Source organism: Vipera berus (genome assembly GCF_964194415.1).
Source record: "Vipera berus genome assembly, chromosome: 5".
NCBI lineage: Eukaryota > Metazoa > Chordata > Lepidosauria > Squamata > Viperidae > Vipera > Vipera berus.
The window spans coordinates 74,053,682-74,066,697 of record NC_138207.1 but is presented as its reverse complement, the minus strand read 5'-3'; positions in this window follow the sequence as shown (position 1 = coordinate 74,066,697).

The following is a 13,016-nucleotide window of genomic DNA, read 5'->3' as shown; positions in this document are numbered from 1 at the left end:
GAAACTTCACCTAAATTTAGAATGAAACCTAAACCAACTCTTTGGTTTCCCACCAGATAATTCAGGAGACCGGCCAATAAAGGATGGTGAGATGAATGGCATATAAACTTAATAAATACAGTAACTGGTATCTTTCAGCCTTAGTCTTTCTTCTCCAGTCTCCCCAAATTTACCGGATCGATGGGAGTTCAGATGTTAACTTCACGGCTTTTAATGCTTGTAGCTTAGCAGCAGGAGATAAAACCTTCAGGTTTTCCCAGCCAAGCAGATCTGATACCTCTTTGATCAGCAGAAGCCACCCCACTACAAAGGGAAATGCAACTGTTTTTTTCCAGAGACACCCCTTTCCACAGGGAGAATCTTAAGTAGCAGATTTTAATATTCCTGGGGCCTGCTGAAGTGTCGTCAACATATACATCACGGGGTTGTGCGTTCGTTCCAGAGCCAGGTCCTTATTGGTCTCTCTCTGGGTGGCATGACATGGTGACTTGTCTTCAATAGGTTGTTCAAGGCTGCCAAAGAAAAGAACCCAAGGAGGAGGCAGAACGCTCCCACCATGTGGTCTCAGATCCAATGAAAGTGCAACCTGCCTTGAGATAATGGAGACGACACCCTCCACACTCCTTCCCTCAAATCCGCTTGCAGTTACTTTTACAAGAAAAGAGTAATTGTAAACCGATGGCCAAGAATATTCAGAGAGGAATTTTAAAGAGCTGTTCAGATGCCTCCATCAGAGGCATCTGAAAGGCCTTTGCTCTGGAAAGAAGAAACATGCCCATAATTTTTAAATAGTTTGGCCCTGAACCGAGATAATGGCTAACTTCTAAATCCTTGACATCTGCAAACATGAAGCAATAAGTCCCACATGGTCTTTGTGTTATCTCTGTCCTATCAGCAGCATGTCAATACCAACTATATTCACCATTCCTTTTTTTTCTCCTTTTTTAAAAATAATGCTTCACTGAAGGCCAGTTGTGACAACACCCTTCTCCTCCTCCTCCTTCTTCTCTTTCCCCCATACTTTCACAGGAACACAAAATTCTCATAAAATCTTGGGGAAAAAACAGTTGAATAGCATTCTTGGACATTTGGTCTACAAAGAAATAATCTCTCAAACTGAGCTCAGCTCTGGGTGACGTCTTGGATCACACTGCCAATCTAAATTAAAAATGTGGCTTTTTCAGCCAACAAGTTGTTTTTCAACTCAGTGGCGTAGCGTGGGTTGTCAGCACCCGGGGCAAGGCAAGTAATTTGCGCCCCCTAACCGCACGCCTGGCACCCCCCCTCCACAGTGGGCGGCGACCCGGCGCCTCGGATCAGATTCACACAGCCAGCACTGCAGTGAGAGAGAGTGAGCCAGGCAGGGGCAGAGAGCTGCGAGCGCGCCCCCCCCAGATGTTGCGCCCGGTGCGGGCAGCCCCCCCTGCACCCCCCACGCTACGCCACTGTTTCAACTTCCCACTCTCGTTTACTGGTCCTCTTTAGATATAGCCTATGCTGCTCAACGCTAAATTGTATTCAGTCAATATTATTTTAAAAGGTATGATGTGAACCAAAATGCATTTTTCTTTTCTGTATAAGGGTAGGAGGAAAGGAGAGATGGAAAATTTGATGCAATCTTTTTCATTTTTTAACGGCAGCACCAGTTCCAGATTTGGGAGTGGTCTCTGTGAATTGCCCAGCGGTGGGCCTTTTTTATGAGACAATATAATTTTTTTGACTAATGAGTTGGCTCTTTCAACAATGTTTGCATCATCCACAACAGCAGAAGCCTGGGGAAGGGGCTGATAATAGTAAGTTCCTGTCCCAATATTTTCCGCTTGGATTTAAATTAGCTGAGACTGGGACAGAAGAGGTTTCAGATTCCCATCCCTGGGGGTCATAATACAGGCAAGGTTTTATTCAGAGAGCAATTATATGCCCCTGCAAGTGTGTGTGCATTCATACAAATGAGCTTACATTTGCTTTCATGTGAATGTATTTCCATGGAGAAGTAGCAACAAACTACTTCACAAGACCTACTGACCACACAAAGCCCTTATAAATAGAAGAATACATCCCCTAAACTCTGCTGAGGATGTTACCAAGCCTGGTGACAAAACGTTAGGAAACCAACTATAGGAAGTCAACACACACACACACACACACACACACAGAGAGAGAGAGAGAGAGAGAGAGAGAGAGAGAGAGAGAGAGAGAGAGAGAGAGAGAGAGAGAGAGAGAGAGAGAGAGAGAATGAAATATTTTGGGGAATATTAAAAAAAAGGCAGGATAGAATATTTTCCCTAAAGGAGAAATGGAGGAAAAATCTTAACAAAGGCAGAAAGCAGCCCCACCCTTGAGAAAAAACATGAAGAAGCCAGTCTTTTAGGAGATCCATTCAGAAAGATTGGGCCACTCTATTCATAAGCAAAGAGCAAACAGAGACCCCAGATAATTAGGCAAGCCAAAAATTGACAAGATTAGCTCAGACAAACACCTAGGATTTGCATTTCTTCTTTTGCCTATAGAACCAGCCATGACCCTACATGATCCCATAGGAATCTGGCAACAGCCATTAGAATATTAAAAGGAGATGTTCTTCCACAGGAACAGGCATCTCAAATATAAAGCCCTAAGAAGGTACAAAAACTCACCTTTTCTCAACTCCATTTTGTCAGCTGTCCCAGAACTGCATGCTGTTCCTGGTTCTGCTCATCAATAAACAAATCTTCTTTCCTAAGCAGCCTCCATTTTATTCCCGGCTTGGAACTGGAGCTGATTTTTCTTCAAACACAACCCACAACCTCGGAGAATGAACCTTCACCCTCATCCTACACCCGAGCTACAAATACTGGCCACTCTTTCAAAGCAGCAATGAAATCTCTACCTCTTCAAAAGGTACCATATGCAGCTAAAAAGGCCATCCACCAGGGTTGGCAGACAAAATCAGAAATGTGAGCTCCTGATTCATATACTGAAATCACTTTGCTGGATCTCAGGAATGTGCAAGAATTTGGGGGCAAGTTCCCTTAAAGCATTGTACGATATCATTTAAAAATGGCAGAATTGTGCTTTCTAAGTTTACATTTTCAAATTTGCAGCCTACCACCATAACAGTCTATAAACAGTTCCTTCTGGAATAGTTTTATACAGAAATCAGTCTCTATTAGTATTATATGAACATTTAAGGAGCTCCTTTGCCTATGGAACCAAGTGTGAGTTAGGCATTGATCTAGGATTCGGAAAACCCAGATTAAAATCCATTCACAGTCCCAGAAACTCACTGAGTGATTTGGGCCCAGCACCACCAAATAATTAATATTTTCATTTCAGCAGTGGCAGGCATCAGATTTCTAAAACCATTACATCATTTTTCTCTACAGTTTGTATACTGCCTTCATTAATAAGGTTGCCCCTGTAAGTGAGGCAATTCTGTACTGCAGCAATTGTCAGCAACACATATTATGTATGTTGCACTCAACGAAGGATTCAAATCATCCAGTTCCTTTCTCCCACTTGCTGGTTCCATGCGTTCTATTCAGAACCGCATTCACCAGTATAGAAGTGTGTTAACTTTACAACTGATGCTAGGCACTGAAGGAATGAATGTACAATAAAAGTGTCCCTGAATAGGGCACTAACAAGAAAAACGTCCATTTTGACAGACTGCATAGCTTTCATTGTTGACGTAGCATTGTGTTCGCCCCCCCCCACCCGCCGCCGCCAAAATCCCTCCAGCTCTGGGAATTCTCATGGCCTCGTCACACTAAAAACTGTGTGTATGATTCAAGTGGAATGTAATGTGACTTACAAGAAAGGCCGAATGTCTTCCAGGGGGGAGGGTACTTTTCTGTGGAAAGGCCAGTTGTCCATGAGTAAAATCACCCCACAGACATCACGCCACTTCCTCCATTCAAGGGGAAAGAGGGCTGAGTTAAAGATGGCCCAGCCTGTCCTTTCTTGTCTTCCCCTTCACCAAGATACACATATAATTAGCCTTTTGAAAACTTAAGAGCTTAAAAAAGAAAATTTGGCCTTGAACAATTGTACAGCTCCACATTTTCACCAAGGAAGGCACGTAGAGCAGACAAGGAGCAACCCAGTTCTAAAATGCCAGATTAGTTTCAAAGCTGTTGGATATTTTATACGAGACCTCATTGTAAAGATTCTTTTTTTTTCATAATGAAACATTTGTGGGCCAAGAACGTTAGCCTGACTTTGTAGCATTTCTAACATTCTTCTTGCCGTATTTCTGAGGGTACTTAACTTTAAACCCTTGAGAAAATGTCATGAATAAAATAATATGGTTTATGCAGAAGAGAACGCTGGAAACTCCGCTATAGGAATGTCTATTATTTCATTCCTCCCACTTTCATCATTACCCCCATTCAATGTTTCTAGGAAAGTGGTCCCAGAGCAGATTTCTGTGAGAAATAATTCCTTTGATGCAGCTACCACACATGCCTTATTATATTAATTAATTTAAATATAGTAACACATAACTAAGCTGAATGCTGCTTAAAAATATATGTGGATGAATATTAAATATATTACGTCTGGGTCAAAGCAAAAGTAACAAGTTTCCCATTTCTATAAAAGTTTCTCCAGGCAACTTCTTTATCTGACAAGTTCAACCAAATCTGAACAACAGCAAAGCAACTTTGAATCAAATTGATTGAGATGCATCCTGTTACATTCTGATCCCAGATAAGTTCATTGGAACCAGGAGTTTGAAACTCAAATTGTCATGACTGCCAAGAAAGATTAATTCATTAACTCCAGACGCAGTTTCTGAATAGTCTTCAAGTGTAGCCCCATGTAGGACATAGTGCAGTAGTCTGTCCTGGGGTTGATGAAGGCAGGAATTGAACACACCAGGGTCCCCTTCAGATTGTGGAGTACAGATAGTCCTTGATTTACAACAGTTCGATAAGTGACTGTTCAAAATTACAATGGTACTGGAAAATGTGACTTAGGACCATTTTTCACACCTACAACCGTTGCAGCATCCCCATGGTCATGTGGTCAAAAGTTGCATGTTTGGCAATTGGTTTGTAATTTATGACATTTGCAGTGTCCCGGGGTCATGTGATCACCTGATGCGACCTTCTTTCCCCAGATAAGGTGACAGTTAGCTTACCATGAAAGGTGCTTTGTGCTTACCCTTGTACCTAACATATTCTGTGCTATTCTGACATGTGCATAGTAAACAGCCCCTTTGTTTTTCAAAACAACCTCCACCACAATGTCTCACCCATGAGAAAACAAGCGTTCTAGAACAGGGGTAGGCAACTTTGGCTCTTTTATGACTCATGGACTTCAACTCCCAGAATTCCTGAGCCAGCTAAAAGAGCCAAGGCTGCCTACCCCTGTTCTAGATCCTGCTCTAAATGGTTCAGTGCAGTGGTGGGATTCAAATATGTGAACAACCGGTTCTCTGTGTGGATGCCGCTTCCGGGCCTGGGCAACAAAAAATTAGCTACCGGTTCTGTCAAAATGGTGCAAACCAGCTGAATCCCACCACTGGTTCAGTGGCATAGATCTTGCCTTCTTCAGCATGACAGCTCCTAACCCTTCCTTCCTAAGAGGCTTTTATGTTGGTGGAATTAGATGCATTTTTAGGAATGATGGTGCTCTGCTGACTACAGCACTGTGAGGCACTAGTAAAGGATGAACATGAGGAAGGAAGGACCAAGAGAAAGAGGACAGAAGCAAAGACGAACCTCCTGCGATCCAGAATAGCAGCTACGTGGAGGGGAAAAGGAGAACTATCCTTAAGTAGCATCTAGATGAGAGAGCCTTCCATTCCAAAGCAGTCATATTTTCCACCCAATTGTTTTAAAGCGTTCTTTTCCATAGCTAGGGGTTGCTGCAGAATGATGAAGAGTCAATAAACAAGTGGTGGTAGCTTTTGTGACAAGCATTTTGCAGTGGTTCTCCTTTGCTAGCAGTAAGTAAAGCTTCAGGAATACTAGCCCTATACAAAAGCCTATCACGCTTTACCCAAATCTTGCTAGGAATTGCTGGGAAATTGTGCTGCTTAGTCTTTGCCATTGGGCCATTGAATTCTGCAAGTCCAAAACAACTGATAGTAGAAAAAGTGGTTTCAGAGAATCGCACGTGGTGAGCAAATTGTTCAGTTATGTTCTCTGGTCCCAGAGCAATTAGCACACTACAGTAATGATTGTGTTTACAAAGAAATCACGATGTCTGGAAGATCATACATATCTCATATTGCCATTGCTGCATTTGTGGAGGAAGTGAGTAGTTGTGTTGATTGTTTTAGGTTGTTGCTTTTTAAAAACATCTAGTAAGGGCAAGCATATTTCTGCATGAAGAACTGAAGATTTAAAAATAAAAACGGCTAAGAAGTTATTCATAGGTTTGTAGATACACAGTGAAAATTTTCAGCAAGATATGATTTACATAATCATACATCTAGAAAGAGAAGACAGCCACATATGGTTTCACCTGCAAATGTTTACACCATAAATAAACAAAAATATGTGATGGTGACTACAATTAGTAGTAGCTAATCATAATGTACCCTATGCTTTTAGTGTTGAACTGTTCCGAGTTCTGTTCTGAGTGAGGCAGTATCTTAATCTTAATTTCTCACATTACTTTAACCCTAAACAAACCTTAATTGTTGATGAAGGACTTGGAGCTTGATCCCTTTGGGAGAATCAGGATGGCCACAGAATACTGTCATCCCAACAATGCTTTATAGGAATTCAAACTTTATATTTTTTGAAGCCACTTCTGTCACTCCAAGACAAAATTAAGTCCAGTAATTATTGGACCTTATATTTTTATAATAATAATAATAATAACAACAACAACAATAACAATAATAAAGTTGGAAGGGACCTTGGAGGTCATCTTGTCCAACCCCCTGCTCAGGCAGGAAACCCTGTACCATTGCAGACAAATGGCTTTCCAGTCTCTTTTTAAAAACTTCCAGTTTTGGAGCATTCACCGCTTCTGGAGGCAGGTTGTTCCACTGGTTAATTGTTCTAACTGTCAGGAAGTTTCTCCTTAGTTTTAGGTTGCTTCTCTCCTTGACTAGTTTCCATCCGTTGCTTCTTGTCCTGCCTTCAGGCACTTTGGAGAATAACATGACTCCCTCTTCTTTATGGCAACCCCTGAGATATTGGAACACTGCTATCATGTCCCCCTTCGTCCTTCTCTTTACTAAACTAGACATACCCAATTCTAGCAACCGTTCCTTATATGTTTTAGCCTCCAGTCCCCTAATCATCTTTGTTGCTCTTCTCTGTACTCTTTCTAGAGTCTCAATATCTTATTTTACATTGTGGTGACCAAAACTGGATGCAGTATTCCAAGTGTGGCCTTACCAAGGCATTGTAAAGTGGTATTAATACTTCATGTGATCTTGATTCTGTCCCTCTGTTAATGCAGTCTAGCACTGTGTTGGCTTTTTTGGCAGCTGCAACGCACTGCTGGCTCATATTTAAGTGATTGTCCACCAGGACTTCAAGATCCCTCTCACAGTTACTACTATTGAGCAAGGTACCACCTATACTATAGCTGTACATTTGGTTTTTCTTGCCTAAATGTAGAACCTTACTTTTTTCACCAATGAATTTCATTTTGTTAGATAGCGCCCAGTATTCAAGTCTGTCCCGATCCTGCTGTATCTTAAACCTATCTTCTGGAATTCTGGCTATTCCTGCCAGCTTGGTGTCTTCTGCAAATTTGATGGGTTCCCCATCTATCCCCTCATCCAAATCGTTGATGAAGATGTTGAAGAGCACTTGGCCCAGAACAGAGCCCTGGGGCACCCCACTACACACTTCCCTCCATGTAGATGCAATTCCATTGAGGACCACACACTGAGTATGGCCAGTCAGCCAGCTACAAATCCATCTGGTGGTGATGCTGTCTAACCCACATTTTTCTATCTTATCAAGTAGTAGGTGGTGATCTATTTTATCAAATGCCTTACTGAAGTCCAAGTAAATGATATCCACAGCATTCCTCTGGTCCACTAATTTTGTCACTTGGTCAAAGAATGCAATAAGATTTGTGTGGCATGATCTGTTTTTGACAAACCCATGATGGCTTTTAGTAATGACTTTGTTTGCCTCTAGTTGCTCACTTATTCATTGTTTGATTATCTTTTCAAGAATCTTCCTAGGTATTGAGGTCAGGCTGAGAGGTCTGTAGTTTCCTGGATCTGTTTTTTTCCCTTTTTTGAGGATGGGAACTACATCAGCTCTTTTCCAATCCTCTGGTAGTTCCCCAGTGCTCCAGGTTCTTTGAAAAATATAGTTCAGTGGTTCTGAGATCATATTTGCCAGTTCCTCGAGAACCCTGGGGTGTAATCCATCTGGGCCTGGTGATTTGAACTTGTCTAGACTGGACAGGTGCTCACTTACCATTTTCTTGCTTATCTTAACTTGTGTTTCTAATCTGTTTTTTATGGTACTGTTTTTGATAGGTTGGACTGTTTTTTCCTTTTGTGTAAAGACAGATGCAAAAAACGAGTTAAATAGTTATGCTTTAATCTTTTTTAAATTTGGTTTTTAACTTTTGTATTTTTGGTTTTTAATTACCCTGTAAACCGCCCTGAGTCCCTCGGGAAAGGGCGGTATATAAATGTAATAAAATAAATAAAATAAATAAATGCTTTCTCCCTGTTGCTTGTCACCTTCTTGCCACTTTCCCCCACTAATGGACCAATCATTTCCTTAACTTTTTTCTTGTTTTTTACATGTTGAAAGAAGCTTTTTTTGTTATTTTTGACTTTGGTCGCAAGCCTTAATTCATTTTGAGCCTTAGCTTTCCTCACTTCATCTTTGTAGGCTCAGGCTATTTGCTGATAGTCTGCCTTAGTTATGTGCCCCTCTTTCCACTTTTTATACTTGTCCTTTTTATCTTTCAATTTATCAGAGAGTTCTTTATGCAGCTATGCTGGTTTCTTTTGAGAGCTGTTATTTTTCTTCTTTGTTGGTATTGTGCTAGACTGGGCTTTTATTATCTCACTTTTCAAAATTTCCCAAGCTTCTTGTGTTTTTTCCCCCTTGAGGATTCTCATCCATAGAATCCTTCCAAAGCTCTCTCTAAGTTTATTGAAATTAGCTCTCTTAAATCCAAGTATCTAGTTTGACTGTGTTCTATTGGTTGTGCTTCCAGAATGTTGAATTCCAATATTGCATGATCACTTCCTCCCAAGGTTCCTTTGGGTTCAATACCTTCTATCATTTCATCTCTGTTAGTAAGGATTAGATCCAGTACGGCTAATCTCCTAGTTCCCTTTTCTACTTTTTGGGAGTCAAAGTTGTCTGCTACATTTGTCAGGAATCTGTTTGATCTTCCATTTGGTGAAGAGTTTGTCTCCCAGTTGATGTCAGGGTAATTAAAGTCCCCCATTACTATTGTGATGTGCTTTCTACATACCTTAGTTAGCTGACTAGCAAAAAGTTCATCTATATCTTCTATTTGATTCGGTGGCCTATAGTATACACCTATGACAATGTCATTTCCCCCCTTTTATATTGGCCCAAATGAATTCAAGACAGTTTTCATCATTGTTGTGCTCTTTTTCTGTAGAAATGTAGTTATTTCTTATATACAGAGTGCATGCTATTAAAAGCTTCATTTTGCTCGACAGCAAGGTTGATATTCTTGTCCACACACACATCTATGTTACATGCACTGATAATCCTATAATTTTTAGATTGCCAGGGACAGGGATGTTCTGTATCAATTAACTCACTGTCCCCGTTGTTTAGTTTAAATATTCCTCCAGAAAATCTGTGAATTTATTGCCAAGTAACTCAGTCCCTTTCTTGGATGGATGCAAACCATCTCTTCGGTACATTTTTTTCATTGGTCCAGGTACAGACATGTTGACTAATATAACCAAAGCCTTCCCCTTTACATCACTCCTTTAGCCACATATTGAATTTGGCTATATGCTGGCCTTTTCCATTTTGCTCCTTATACACTGGTAAAACCTCTGAAGAAATAAGCCTACAGCCTATCCTGCTGAGTTCCTGCCCCAAGCTCTGGAAATCATTCTGCACAGAGAGTATATCTTTTTGGGACAGATCATTAGTGCCAAGATGTACAGTAGCCTCCACATCACAGTCCTTGCTGGCATTCTTGATTATTTTGGAAATACGCTTCTTGTCCCTACTGGCAGTAGCACCTGGAAGACACCTGACTTGTTTTGAAACCGCTGTATCCTTTCCTAAATTTACATCCCTTATAATTGAATCACCAACCAGAAGATGGCTTCTCTTTTTGGATGCCTTTCTCTTCTTGCATGACTGATGTGTAATACCTGATTCGCAATTCTCCCTGTCAAAAACAAGGTCTTCATCTCGGACCATGATCCCCTGCTTATCTGAGTTATCATCACAACTACCTTGACCTGTTTCCTTAATGTCACTATTAAGGTCAGCAAGGGCACTGTATCTGTTATGCAGGGACACAGCGAAAGCTTTGTGTCTATGGTTCACAGCTCTCACACCCTGCCAGATCCCACAGTTGTCCACACTGCCCTTCTCCTGCAGGATCTTTGTGGTAGAGGGGGCTGATAGCGCGGGGGCTCAATAGAGTAAAAGGGCTGAACTGGATACCGAATTTCTGCCTGAAGAGTGCAGGTTACAGACCCTAGATAAATAATCTATCCTTGTAGACTAGTGATTTGTTTACAGATAGGTCAGTTTCCCAGTTTGAAAAAGGTACAGCGAAAGACAGCTGCAAAACAAGTGTTGCACTGAACTAAGGCAGACATTTTGAGATGAAAGGAATCTCAGACGCACTTGCCCTGAATGTACCACCGCTATTTTTTATTTTTAGTTATATAAAAGCCTGTTCTTAATATTCCTTATTTTAAAACATAGATTTCTCCTAAAATAAGGAATATAGAATAGTCCTCTTTTTGTTTATGCAAATTTGGGTTGTAGGACAAAATAGCATATAAAATTGGACACCGCTTTCCAGAAGCAGACAATTTGATTTAGTGCGTTCAGGTGTTATTTTAAGACTGGGAGACCCAATTTCACTGGTGACTTTGGGCCAATCTCTCCTTCAGCTGACCTGCTTCACAGGGTTGTTTGTGGTATGAAAAAACTGGGTAAGAACCATATTGTACCATTATGCATATTTGGAAGAAAAGCAAACTATAAGCCCAACAACAAATGAAAAGGGGAAGCAAACAGAAACATGCAAAGACGAAATACCACTTAGGATCCAAGAATTTTTTTAAAAAAAATCTAAACAGAAGACCAAGAAGAAATGTAAAAAGTTCTCACAACCTTAAAAAAAAAACTCCATGGCTTTAGACCAAGGAAATAGTTTCTGCTTGCTGAATGCCTTTCATTTAGAAGAAGTAATGCTTCTCAACATCCAAACTAAGCATTTTCGTAGCCCCTTTTTCGATTTCTCCAACCCAGTGTGGCGCCTGGACCAATCGCTTCCATTGAGTTCCTTGTACACCAGAACAAAAGAGCCAAGGGGTCAAAGGTTGCTGTCTAAACTGAGTCATGTGACCAACTATCTCTGGAGCTTGCAGCCATCAAACAGGCTTTCCAAAGCTCCTTCTCTATTCATGTGGAGGTCTGGGTAACCTAGCAACAGCTTCCAGGAGCCCTTTACTTTGTTCGATACTTTTTACCGCCATTGTGGTTTCCTTGTGAAAGCTTCAGATTTTTTATATTTGTATTATTATTAGCTTTCCTTTGGTGCTCAGCCTGATACAGCCACCCTAGAGAAGCATTTCACACCCTCCTAATCCTACATTACAGATGGGTTGCTTCATTTCACCAAATTATTTGCTCACCATTTTGATGTTCTGTGGACTGTGATCCTTTGGGAAACAGAAAGAGCTAAGTGTAAACTTTAGGAGATTTTTTTTCCCCAAACTGTTTCTGAAACTGCCTAACAAGGCTTTTAATTTATAATGCAATTGGTGGCTGGCTTTATTCAGGGAATTTCACACCCCTTTGTGTGTGCATGTGTGTGGGAGTCCATTCCAAACAAAAACTTTCATTTGGAATCTTCCCTTTATTTCCCCCCCCCTTGCTACTTCTTTGTTTCTTATTTGGGGGGGGAACCCTTAATGAGGATAAGAAAAATCCAGGGTCATGCCTCTCCAAAGGATGAGAAACCCCTCATGTGAAGTGTGTTCTTCACTTGTAGGGTGAAAATAGTGGCCCAACTTTTCTATACAATTTGAAATATTCTATACAATTTGAATTATTTGTATCCATAGATCAATGCATAAATATTTGCACTGAAAAATAATTCCCAGAGGCAACAGATTCTTGCAACAGTGGGCTGAGTATTTGAAAAGCAACATGATTTAATGTAATGATTGCAGGAAAATGGCATAAGTGGAGGAGATTAAACCCTTTGGTTACAAGGTGTGTCACTGTTTTACGGGAGTACTCCTGAAAGACTGGGAGACAGCTCATTATACAAACCCAAATGAAAATGAGAAGAGAAGGTAGAAGACATTGGAATCATGACTTGAGATCCAGGTTCCAGAGCATCTGATTCAATATTTGCACTTCAAAAGCATTAAGGAAAAACTAATTTGTCAGAAAACAGAGAACAAACGAACAAACAAAAATGCATATAGAACTTGTTGAGGCTCTACAAGGCAAGTGGTGTGAAACCAAGAAAGCAATAGCTTTTTTCCTCATCTCATAAACACTGACTGGTAACCTTCAAGCATCTGACCAAAGCTATTGCATAAACTACCTCAAGTGTCCATATTGTTGCTCAGAGTTGTTGGGAATAGGCTGGCATGCACATTTGATAAACAAACAAATAAGTAAACAGATAGATAGATAGATAGATAGATAGATAGATAGATAGATAGATAGATAGATAGATAGATAGATAGATAGATAGATAGATGATAGATAGATAGATAGATGATAGATAGATGATAGATAGATAGATAGATAGATAGATAGATAGATAGATAGATAGATAGATAGATAGATAGATAGATAGATAGATAGATAGATAGATAGATAGATAGGATTCATCAG